Here is a 13,304-nt window from a genome sequence, read left to right as displayed (position 1 = left end):
TTATGTTATTATATATACCATAGATAAGCAATATTATTTAATACGTGTCCCACTCTGTATGACTTACTGCACTTCTCATGATATCCTTCAGCTTCATGCACATTGTAATGTGCGTTATTTCATTATTCCTTGTGACCCCATAGTATTCCACAGAATTATTGAGTATATATAGGTGAGTGTGTGTGTATGAACATATCATGTTCATTATCCACTTATCTGTTCTTGGGTACCTGGGCTGATTCCATATCCTAGTTATTGCACTAATTGCTACAATGAATAGTGGTATATATGTCTTTTTGAATTATATTGTTGTGTGTCTTGAGGATATCAAAGACCTTAGGATTTGACCACAATATACTTAAAAAATAAAGATAGAATATCTAAGACTTGAACTTCAAAAGTGTTTTCAATGATATTACTCCCCACTAGCAAAGACAAAAGAAAAAAAAGTGGGATTGCATTAAATTTAAAGATTCTCCATGACAAAAGAAATAAGGCTAAGATTTTAAAAAAGTATAGGCACCTGTGGAATGGAAGAAAATATTTGCACACAAAACATCAGACAAAGGATTTATATCTAAGATATATACTATACTTATCTTTATATATATAGATATACTTATCCATATATATCTTTATATTTATCTTTATAAAGATAAACAGCAATAAATACCAAAAAATTCCTACCAGAAAAAGGAAAGGAAATGAACAGGAACTTCTCAGAAGACAGACAGATGGTAGTAGGAATATGGAAAGATGTTCATCGTTACTTATCAGGGAAATTTAAATCAAGAGGACAATGATATATAACCTTACACTAATGACAATGGAACATATCAATAATACTAGTAAAAACCTGTGTTAGCCGTGATGTAGTAAAAAAATAACGCTCATCCACAACTGTTGGAAATGTTATCAGTTTTAGGCGATGTTGAAAAGCAATAGATTTCTCAAAAAAGCAAGAATGGTGTTTCCATATGAGCCACCAATTGTACCTCTTCATACCTATACCAAGATACTCTTATTCTGCATTGGATATTTTAGAACATTTATATTCAGTGTGATTATTAATATGCTTGGCTTAATTATGCTAGTGCACCATATTTCATCACATGACTATTGCTATCACAGAATTTTTGCACCCTGTTTTTATAATCCAAAATATATTTATAGCCTTTCATCACAAGATATTATTTCATGCTGTTTAAAAGGTAAACAGTAGCAATGTAGTCACCAGGATGCTCATTTTTGTCTTCTCTCACACTGAGAGCCTTGAACCTAGAATTTTTAGCTCATGTGAATTGTCAACATGTGTAAAAAATCTCTTTGACAATTTTGTTGTTTCTATGAGTGGATGATGAGTCGTGATTGCAGATTCATTTTCACTAGAAATATTAAGCACTTGTCCTTGCATCTGTTATGCACATGGATAATTAAAAGTTAGCACCTTACACCATATAAAATAGTCATAAAAAGCTTCAAAAAAAAGCAATTTCAAATACTCTAGAAGGATCTGAAGATAACACACTGGGGCAGAGTGATAAAGTAAAAACATGTTATATAGTGACACTGAGGGTAATGTCAGATAATAAAACCAAAGAAAATGGCACAGAATTTTTGAACACGGAAGATTAAATTTTGCAAATCCATACTTTGCAACACTGTCATAATTTTTCCCAAGTGTAATATTTTGATTCTAATCACAAATCAATAAGAAATATTATGTTAACTTTGTTTTCAGACCAAAAAAATGTTCACTACACTCATAAAACTATGCATTTCAATTTGGACTATTCATCTATAATACTGAGCCTATAATTTATACTTTCTATGGGAGTTTTTATTTCATTCATTTTGTTTTTCATACTGTAGCACTGTCTTCCCGTTGTTCATAGATTTGCTCGAGTGGGCACCAGTAACATCTTCATTATGATTGTTACTGTTTTTGGCATATTGAATATGCCATGAGTAGCTTGCCAGGCTCTGCCATGCGGGTGGGATACTCACGGTAGCTTACCGGGCTCTCCGAGAGGGATGGAGGAATCGAACCCGGGTCGGCCACATGCAAGGCAAATGCCCTATGTGCTGTGTTATCGCTCCAGTCCTTGTTTTTCATATTTAGCTTATTTAAAATTTTTAATAAGTTTTATTTCATTGGTAAGTAAAGACCCACGTTCCTACCTTTCCTTTCTTATTTCACTAGTGTTGTATTATGTCTTGGTGTTTATTTTATGGATCTCATTATCTTTTATGATAGCTGTTGAAATTTCATTCTTTGTACAAAAGGTCTATTGGTGATATACTCCATTAACTTTATCTAAGGAGCCTTCAACTCACCTTCATATTTGAATGACAATTTTGAGAGTCAAACATTCTTTACTGACAGTTTTTGTCTTTGAGTGGTATGAATTTGTGATCCATATAATGTAATAAAGTAATATATAACATAACAAGTATATTACATTAATATTATTAAATATGATATTCAAGAGTCATATTGCCAGAAACTCAATAACTGTTGGGAATTTTAACACATCTTTTGCAGCAATAGATCTGTCATCTAGAAAAAATTAGCAATAAAATAATGATAATTAGTGAAGTAATTGAAGATAAAGACTTAATATAAACAAGAGCATTCATAATGGAATGAATATACATTTTTCTCAAGATATAGAACAGTTTTAATGATAACCATATGCTAAGATGCAAAATGAGAGTTAATAGATATGAGAAGATTGTAATAATGTTGAAAAATGTTCTGATCACAATGCTATAATTCTCAAAAGCAATAAACACCACAAGCATATGGAGACTAAAATTTTACCTCTGAATAAATCTGGGCACAGTAAAGAAGTCAAAGCAAAAATGTATAGCTTCCTAGATTGAAATAAAAAAAACATAAAATAGAGACAACTTATCAAACTATGACAGAGAAAAATCTGTATAATAATAGAAACTCATCATTAAATAAGCCCATCTCATTAAGCAAAATATGTCAAATAAATGGTCTAACTATATATCTTGAGATTCTAGAAATGGGGGAATTAAAAGAACCGAAGGTCCAAAGATAGGCGTATATTATAAAAGTTAGAGCAGATATAAATGAAGCACAAACCAAAAGCATGATGTGAAAGATCAATGAAAACAAGACCTATTTCTTGAAAGAATCAATAAAATTTACAAAGCCTTGCTAGATTCACCAAGATAAAAGAGTAATCCCTAGTAAAAATAATCATGAATTAAAGAGGAAAAGATACAATCAATGCTACAGAAATACAAAGGATCACAACACAACATTATGGATGTCTATATGCAAACAAATTGCACAGCCTAAAATAGAAAAATAGAAATATTTTAAAATTTATACAGTTTTCCAGGATGTGAAGAAATTGAAAACTTTGAACAATCACAAGGGTAGACTCAAAAAGTACTATTATGTAGCAAGTATAATATTTAAAAAGCCTTCTGAAGGGACCAGAAAGATTATACACTGTGTAAGGCACTTGCCATGCCTGTGGCCGACCCAGGCTCAATACCCAGTAACATTTATGGTCCCGCAAGCTCTCAAGGAGTGATCCCTGAGCACAGAACTGGGAAGAGATCTGTGCACTGTTGAATGTGGCTCCAAAATCAACCAAGAAAAAAAGGAAAAAGAAAAGTAAAAGTCTTTCTAAGAATAATAGTGCACACTCAGTGGGCCTTCACAGTTAATTCTACATAGGATTCGAAGAATTAATCCTTGAAATCTCTTTCAAAACTTCAGTGATGATGTTGAGAGAACACACCTAAGCACATTTCATTAAACCAGTATCACTTTAAGTTTCAATCCAGCAAAGGACAACACTTAAGAGCAAATCTACATACCAATATATCTGATAAGCACAGTGTAAAGTTCTCAAAATTATTAGCAATTTTAATTCAAAATTGTGCCAAGAGCGTGAGAAAATGCTCTTCATCATTAATCATCAGGGAGATGCAGATCAAAACAACAATGAGATATCATCTCACACCACAGAGACTGGCCCGCATCCAAAAGAACAAAAGCAGCCAGTTTTAGTGTGGATGTGGGGAGAAAGGGACTCTCCTTCACTGCTGGTGGGAATGCCGACTGGTTCAGCCCTTTTGGAAAACAATATGGACGATTCTCAAAAAATTAAAAGTTGAACTTCTATATGACCCAGCAATACCACTCCTGGGGATATATCCTGGAGAGGCAAAAAGGTATTGTAGAAATGACATCTGCATTTGTATGTTCATTGCCGCACTGTTTACAATAGCCAAAATCTGGGGAAAAAAATGGAGTGCCCCAAAACAGATGACTGGTTAAAGAAATTTTGGTCCATCTCCACAATGGAATACTATGCAGTTGTTAGAAAAGATAAAGTCATGAAATTTGCATATAAGTGGATCAACATGGAAAGTATCATGTTAAGTGAAATGAGTCAGAAAGAGAGAGACAGACATAGAAAGGTTGTACTCATCTGTGGAATATAAAGTAACAGAATGTAAGACTAACACCCAAGAGTAGTAGAGATAATAACCAGGAGGTCTGTCCCACAGCTTGGAAACTGGCCTCACATGCTGGGGGAAAAGGCAGCTGAGATAGAGAAGGGAACACCAAGTAGAGGATGTTGGGAGGACCCATTCTGGTTGAAAGATGCATGCCGAAAGTAGACTATAGACCAGATATGATGGCCACTCAACACCTCTATTGCAAACTACAACACCCAAAATGAGAGAGAACAAAAGGGAATGCCCTGCCGCAGAGGCAGGATGGGGTGGTGGAGGTTGGGGTGGGGGTGGTGGGAGGGATACTGGAACATTGGTGGAGGAGAATGAGCACTGGTGGAGGGATGTAAACGATCATTGTATGACTGAAATGCAAACATGAAAGTTCATAAGTTTGTAACTGTACCTCACGGTGATTCACTAATAAAAAATTTTAAAAAAATCATGCCAAGAGAATTATGCATCATCACCAAGTATGATTCATTCCAGGGACATACACTTAAAAATATACAAATGAAATAATATACTACAACACATCAAGCAAAATATAAGAATCAAAAGATCATATCAATAAATACTGAAAATGTCATTCACTTTTAAAATTCATTTACGCTAAAACTGGTTGAACAGGAGAGATAATACAATGCATAAGGGGCTTGGCTTGCATCTGTCAGACCTAGGGTTAATTCTTATCACTGCATATGGTCTGCTCACCCTGAGCCCTGCCAAAATTCATCCCTGAGTTCATAGCCAGGAGTAAGCCCTGAGTACCACCTGGTGTGGTCCCAAAATGAAACAATAACCAAAACCTGCTAATAATTAAAATAGAGAAAAGATACTTCTGCATAATAAAGTCTATAAATGAGAAAGCCAAAAGCTTCTTCTTCCTCTGTGTAAATAAAGATGTGAACTCTCACTACTTCTTTCAACATAGTTTTTGAAGTCCTAGCAAGAGCAATTAGGCAAGAAAAAGATAAAAGGAATCCAAACTGGAAGTGAAAAATAAAACTATTGCTATTTCAGATGACATGGTAATACACAGAAAAAAATAGAATTCTATCAATAATCTACTGAAAACAATCTTTCAGTAAGGTAGCAGGATGTAATACCCATAAATCTGTTGCATATATGTATGCAAAAATAAAATGATGAGCTATATTCTTTAACAAGTCATCTGTTCTCAGTCCTGTTTCTATATGCTGGCTAGATTCGATTTGCTAATGCAAATTGTGCTATAGTGAACATAGATGTGCAGATAGGATTTCTGCTGTGTTTTGGGGTTGCCAGAGTATATTTTCAGAAGTGGTATTACTGGGTAATATGGAAGCTTAATTTCTAACTTTTTGAGGAATGCCCATATCGTTTTCCAAAAAGACTGGACCAGTCCACATTCCCACCAACAATGAAGAATTCCTTTATTCTTGCATCCATGCCAGCATCAGTTGCTCTTCTTTTTGATATGTGCCAGTCTCTGTGGGGTGAGATGCTATCTCATTGTTATTTTTATTTGCATATCCCTGATGATTAGCAATATAGAGAATTTTTATGTTCCTTTAGCTAGTTGTATTTCTTCTTTGAGGAAGATTCTGCTAATTTCTTCTTCCCCCCTATTTTTTGATGGTTTGGGTGTTCTTCTCTTGCAAAGGTCTACCAATGCCTTGTATATCTTGGATATTAACCATTTATTAGATTGGTATTAGGTAAGTATTTTTCCTTACCTGTGGGCTGTCTTTGTATCTTGGTCACTGTTTCTTTTAAGAAACTTTGTAGCTTAATGTAGTCTCACGTGTTCATCTCTGCTTCCGCTTGCTGTGGTATATGTACACAATGGAATACTATGCAGCTGTTAGTAGAAATTAAGTTATGAAATTTGCTTACAAATGGATGGGCATGGAGAATATCATGCTGAATGAAATGAGTCAGAAGGAGAGAGAGACATAGAATGACTGGACTCATTTGTGGGATATAAAAAAAAAAGGCATAATAAGACCAATAGCCAAGAACAGGAGGATTGGTCCAGAGCTCGAAGCCTACCTCAAATGCTGGATGAGAAGGCAATTGGGATAGAGAAGGGACCACCATGACAAAGATAGTTGTAAATGATCACTCAGGATAAGAAAACAGGTGCTGAAAACTGGTAAAGGGACAAACATGATAACCTCTCGGTACCTGTATTGCAAACCAAAATGCTCCAAAGGGATGAGGGAAGAAAGACAGACAGACAGACAGACAGACAGACAGACAGACAGACAGACAGACAGGCAGGCAGGCAGACAGACAGACACAGAGACAGAAAGAGACAGAGTAAGAAGAAAGTTCTTGCCATAGAGAAAGTCTGGGGGTAGAGTGGTCGGAGAGAAATTAAGGATATTGGTGGTGGGAAATGTATGTTGGCGGAGGGATGAGTGTTGGAATACTGTATGACTGAAACCCAAATATGATCAGTTTTGTAACTCTGTATCTCACAGTAACTCAATTTAAAAAAAAGATGAGTTAGAGGAAAAGGAAATTAAGAAGATAATTCCATTTACAATTGCAGTAAAAAAAAGGTAAAAGATAAAATATCTGAGAGTAAATATAAGAAAGGAGGTGAAAGACATGTGCAATAAAAAATATAGGCCTTACTGAAAGAACTAAAAAACTTGAACAAGTGAAGGATATTCCATGCTCATGAACTGCAAAATTAAGCTTTATGAAAGTGAATATCTCACCTAAAGCAATTAAATATAGAAAGCTATTGGTACTGGAATTCCAGTTTGTCAAGATAATGGAATACTTCTAAAATGTTTTTCAATTGGGATTTGGGCTATGTCCAATGGGACTAGGGGCTTACTCCTGACTCCACACTCAGGGATCACTCTTAGTGGTGCTCTGAGGTGGGTATGCCAGGGGATCCAAGATCAACTGCATGAAAACATGCACTATACCCACCTTATTAAAGCTCTGACCCCACAATTCTAAAATATGTATGGTATTACAAGAGAACCTAAATAGCCAAGTAGCTCTCAGAATAAAGATTTGAAGCATAGAATTTCCTGCATTGAAAACAACATTACACAGCAAGAATAATGGAATAACAACAGGCAACCAAACCAAGTGAATACAACAGACTGCCTGGGATAAAACTTGAACATACATGGACATCTAATCTGATAAAGGAAAGGAGTCCATACAGTGGAGAAAACAAAATCTCTTTAACAAATTTCATTGAAACCATTGAACTGTCATGTGAAGGAAAAAACAAAAACATGGAATAGATCACCATTTAACATCATACACAAAAATTTTAAAATGTTAGACTGAAACTCTAAAATGCATGGAAGATACATAACACATTCCAGGTCCTCAATATCAAAGATGCATTTGGAATATTAATTCAAGTGGCAAAGGAAACAAAAAATGAATGAATGTGACTATGTCCAATAAAAAAGTACAAAAAAATAAATTCACACAAGAACAAAAGAAAATCAACCTAATAATTGAGAAAATATATTTGCACATTATACACCTGACAGGTGCAATATATAGAATGGTCATATAACTCTAGTGTATAAAAACAAGAACCCCACTTTAAAATGGGCAAAGCGCATGAAGAGAACTTTTCTGAAAAGAAGAGATGCATAAGATTTGGAACTCATAGGAAAAAAATCTCAACATCAATCTCAATATCATAATAATCTTGAAGAGATATGTAAAAGAAAACAACAATGAAATGTCACCTTGAGAATGGTGACAATTTCACTACTGAGAATGGCATATATCATTGATATTGGATTTAAGAGTTTGCCAGATTATGGGCAAAAATGAAATTTTGTACTCTGATGGGAATGTAAATTGGGAGAGTCTTTATAAACAATGTTATCATGGTTCCTTAAAAAGTTAAAAATGGAAATGCCATATGATTCAGTAGTACTACACCTACTCATTTATCTGAAAGAATTAATATTTTCACACCTATATTCTTTCAGAAATCATTACAATTGCCTAAATATGCAATCGATGACTGAACAAAGAAGTCATGGTATATATATATACATATGTACATATATATATATTCCATGAAATATTACTTTGGCACTGAAAAAATTATGAAATTGCATCCTTTGGGAAAAAAATGATAAAACTTTTAGGTGATTATTCAGAGCAAATAAGTAAGGATGTAAAAGACAATTAGCATGAGGGATTACTGATATATGGAGGGTAAATTAGCAAAGTAAAAGGGCAAGTAACAATAAAATGAACTTCTATGATCAATGAAAACTATAGTTATTACCAAAGGGAAATTGTGGGGTGGATGAGATGAATGAATAGAGGCATCTTTTGGGTGGTGAGATAGCACTATAGTGTTTTTTATTTTTAATGGTGGAGCCTGGGAGATAGTTTAAAGATATAGAGTGCATACTTTGAATGTTAAAGCCTTGATCATACCCTGGCACCCTATGGTCCCCCAATTACCACAGGTGGTTTCCCCCAATAAATGTAACAAGCAACCCTTGAGCACTACTAGATGCGAGCCCAAAACAAACAAACACAAATGGTAACTGATAATCTGCAGTACAACAAGTCCAAGTTATACCACATCACCTAGATCCATCAGTGATCATTTAATGCCAACATCAAGGTTAAGCATTGTTTAGAATGGGCCTCTGAGTCCTGTTTGAGAGACCTCTAAACAACCAAGCAAACATAAATACAAACAAATTTTAAAAACTGAGGCTATAAAGCAGATATAAACAAACATTTTTGGTAAATAACTAGATATTAATTATTTTTTGGCGAGAGACCCTAGGACACAATCTCTATTGCAATTATTTACCTCTATCATTGTAGTGTGAAAGCAGGCAAAGGCACTATATAAATAAATGGCTATGACTGTATCAAAATTAAAATATTATTTGCATAAAAAAGTGACAAGTTCATGGGTCATAGTTTCCAATCACTGATATAAATGATCAATAACAAATCTGAAACAGGATCTACATGTTAAATTTACCAATACTAATACAGACAGAAGCTCCTGTAGCTAGTCTTCGGGAAGATATGACATTAAAACGGACAGAATGACATTGTTTTTATATATATTTTCTTGCTCATAATTCTTTGAGGAAAGAGTAACAAACTCCCTGAAGTTCAAAACTAAGCTTCTAGGCCATATTTCATACTACAAACTCTAAGAGAACAACTTTGGGACCTATAAACTGACGTTGTATTGAACACGATGTTCCATGGCCAGAGTCATGGAAATAATATAAACTGGTTTAAGAAAAGTTTCGATAATTCAGCAGATGTCATCTCATAAGTGGTTTATAAATGAAAGTATGAGTTGTTTAGAAGTACCCTTAACTTTGTGGATAATATCAGGAAAGACAAGCAATTCAATCTACAAATCATCGTCTGATTTGGGGGTGCCAGTTTTTGTAATTCATATCAGGGCCAGCAGGACTTTTCCTGTACTTAGACAAGAATGCTGATCAGATTAAATTCACTGGAGATAGGTCCAGGTACATTTTTAGTTCTGGAATAATGGGTAAATACTTTAGAGACCATTCCAGTTCTGAAATTCTATGATTATATTATTCATTCCTCTTTTACATTCATTTTAAGGGACATATAGCACAATGAGACACTTCAGCCATCACACAGAGTAGAAGCACATTTGTGAAAATGGCTCTGTGAAAAAATCCTCTTTTCCTTGGGAGAAAGTGCTAGGCACAGAACTAAAACTTCACTGGGATGCTTTATAAATGCCTTTTTCCCCTTTCATATATCAAGTTTCAACAATGTAAAGGATTATATTTTTAATATCTAGATTCATTGCTTAGTTAATGAGTAGAATCCATGTCAGAGACAACTTAGTTGTGATCTACTCGGTTCTGGGAAAACACAACCCTCTGTAAATTAGATTACCCAGCTACTAATCTTATTTCCAAATCTCTCCCCTTTATAATTTAATTAATTGCTAATGCATCATTTTTGAATATAGATTATCCATTTAGGCTGTGTGAATAACTGAAAGCAGGTAGGTGGAGGAAGAACAAGAAGCAATTTAATGACTTTCTTTAAAAGAAAACTTTGAGGAGTAATTGTGTTTTTCCCCTCCCAGCTATTACTTTTCTGCTTTTAAATCTTAATGTCTCATCTCGATGAGCATCTTATCACTAGCCAACAGGGAAAGGTGATGTTTGTATTTGTATTTGCATTTATATGGCATTTTCATATAGAACATCTCACACTGCTGACAGAGCAATGAATCTCGGGTCTGTAGCACCCTCTCTACATGCATCGTGGGAGCAGCCATCTTCCACATGCTCTATAGCAGCAAACTAATTAATCTTTCTTAATTTTAATTCACAATGAAGATACTGGAATCAGTGAAGCATAAAAAGTGTATGCACTTTTCTTCGTTCTCTCAATTTTCAGGAAGGTAAAAAATGCTAAAGTATCATAAAAATAAGCATGTTTTCTTATAATGTTTCCTTTACTCACATGAACTTTTGCAGAATATTGGTGCACTCCTAGGCAAAATAGGTTATTTCAGCTTTTATGTTACTTTATATATTTGCTTTCTATATGTAGTTAGCAGAAGATGGGAAAGCATGTGGACCTGGCATGTAATTTCAATGGAACCACTCAGTGAAGTAAACTTTGGTACCACATGAGCACCTTTAAGAAAAAAAACAACTCTTATTTTATATACATTCATGACTTCAAAATAACAGGTTTAAGGTTCTATATCACTAGCAAAATGATAGAAGACTAACATGGAATAAGTTCAATAAAACACCAGATCTATTTAAAAATTTTGAGGTAATGTGACCTCTGCCATCTCAGCAGGCACAAGTCTACCTGTCAGACCCTCTGCTTGCTAATACAACCTTTCTGACATGACTGGGGCCATTTTGGAACTGGAAGCAGATTTCCATTCCTTCAAGCTATATGCTAGCAACCTTCATACCCAAACTGTGTCATCAGCAAACCCACTTTCACATCTAAAACCTTTTGCTTGCTTCTTAAAGCTATTATCCTCAACTGTTCAGCCATGTCACATCTTAAATTGCACACAGTTACACAGCCTGTTACTGAGTGAAGATTTGCAGTAAAGGAAGAGAGCAATACCAGCTTAATCCCTGAGAGATTCCCAGTAGGGTTAACTACAGAGATTCACCCTTAACACAGCAGGAGCACTGCAAAGACGATGGAAAAGCCTGGTAGAAACTCACCGAACTCAATGGGTAAAAATAATAGCACTTAAGGCTCTATCAGTAGCGACCAGCTCTGTAATTCTCAAAGAATGACTTAAGTGTTACCATGTTAAGGTTGTTTAATGACCTCAAGAAATGATGACACATACATTCAGCAAAGTATGAGAAAGTATGAGTTAAAATGAGGAAACTATTAACAGAAGTGACAGAAATGAGGAGTATGTCAGGTGATGCAAAGTCTGAGCAGCTGAATGAATGATAAGTAATCTCCAATAGGAGATGTAGGAGAACTTGGGGGGAAAATCCCAATAGAATATGGTTTATTCTAAATCCTATCTTAATTCTATCCCAATAGAATAAAGTCTGAAAATAAAGAACAGTCCACCAGAAAACTATGAGGAACAAATTTAGAATCGTTGGAGTCCCTGAAGAATAACATTTGATTAAGAACCACGAGATAAAAATTACACAGATAAGAATTTCTCAGAGTTGAGGAATGTGGGCACCCAAAACACAGAGGCCTCAAAGGACCCAGTTAAAAATACAAACAAGTAGAAAAACAAAAACAGAGACACACTGTAATCAGAATGACAAAAGTCAAAGACAGAGACACAATATTGAAATTGCCAAAATTTGAAAAAAAAAAGGAACTTAGGGACTGTAGTGATAGCACAACGGGTAGGACATTTGCATTGCACGCGGCCGACCCGGATCCGATTCCCAGCATCCCATATGGTCCCCTGAGCACCACCAGGAGTAACCCCTGTGCATTGTCAGGTGTGGCCCAAAAAGCAAAAAGAAAAAAAAAACTTACCTACAAAGGAAATACCATATGAGTCACAAAAGATCTATCAAATCTACCAGCCATAAAAGAATGGTAGAATATAGTGAGCAGAACCACACATATAAAAAGTTTAATGAAATGAATACCTCATCAAGGATATTCTATCCAGATAGATTATCAACCAGTTTTGAAGGAATGATACAAAGCTTTAGCTTTATGAACAGGAAACAGCTTAAGGAATTTATACCTTGAAACTAGTTGTGTAAGTTGTTGTCTAAAACAACTTGTTGCAAATGTGTTGTTTTAAACAACTTTGCAAGGAGCTGTTTTAAAAAATATAACATAGATATTAAAATTAAAATCATATGATTCTATCAATAGATACAGAGAAAGCATTTGACAAGATTAATATCCATTCATGCTAAAAACCCTCAATAAAAGGGAAGTTGAAGAAGTTTCTTCAACACAGTTAAAGCCATTTACTGCAAACCCACGTCAAATATTGTATTCAATGGTGAAAAACTAAAAGATGTTTTTCACTCTTTTTTTGCTCTAAGATCAGGCACAGGACAAGATTGTCCACTCAATACTACTATTCAAAAAGGATTGGTAGTCATTGCCTCAGCAATTATGCAAGAAATATACTAAGGGCATCCTGTTAGAAAAAGTAATCAAGCTCTCACTATTTTCAAATGACATTGTACTGTACTTAGAAAACCCTGAAGATTACACTCATACACACAAATAGACAGCTCCTAAAAACAAAACAATGGGTTGACACAGTAAATTGGCAGTGTACAAAATCAATG

This window comes from Sorex araneus, chromosome X (assembly GCF_027595985.1).
Source record: "Sorex araneus isolate mSorAra2 chromosome X, mSorAra2.pri, whole genome shotgun sequence".
NCBI classification, from domain to species: Eukaryota; Metazoa; Chordata; class Mammalia; order Eulipotyphla; family Soricidae; genus Sorex; species Sorex araneus.
The sequence above is the reverse complement of the archived record's forward strand: the minus strand, read 5'-3'. Positions refer to the sequence as shown.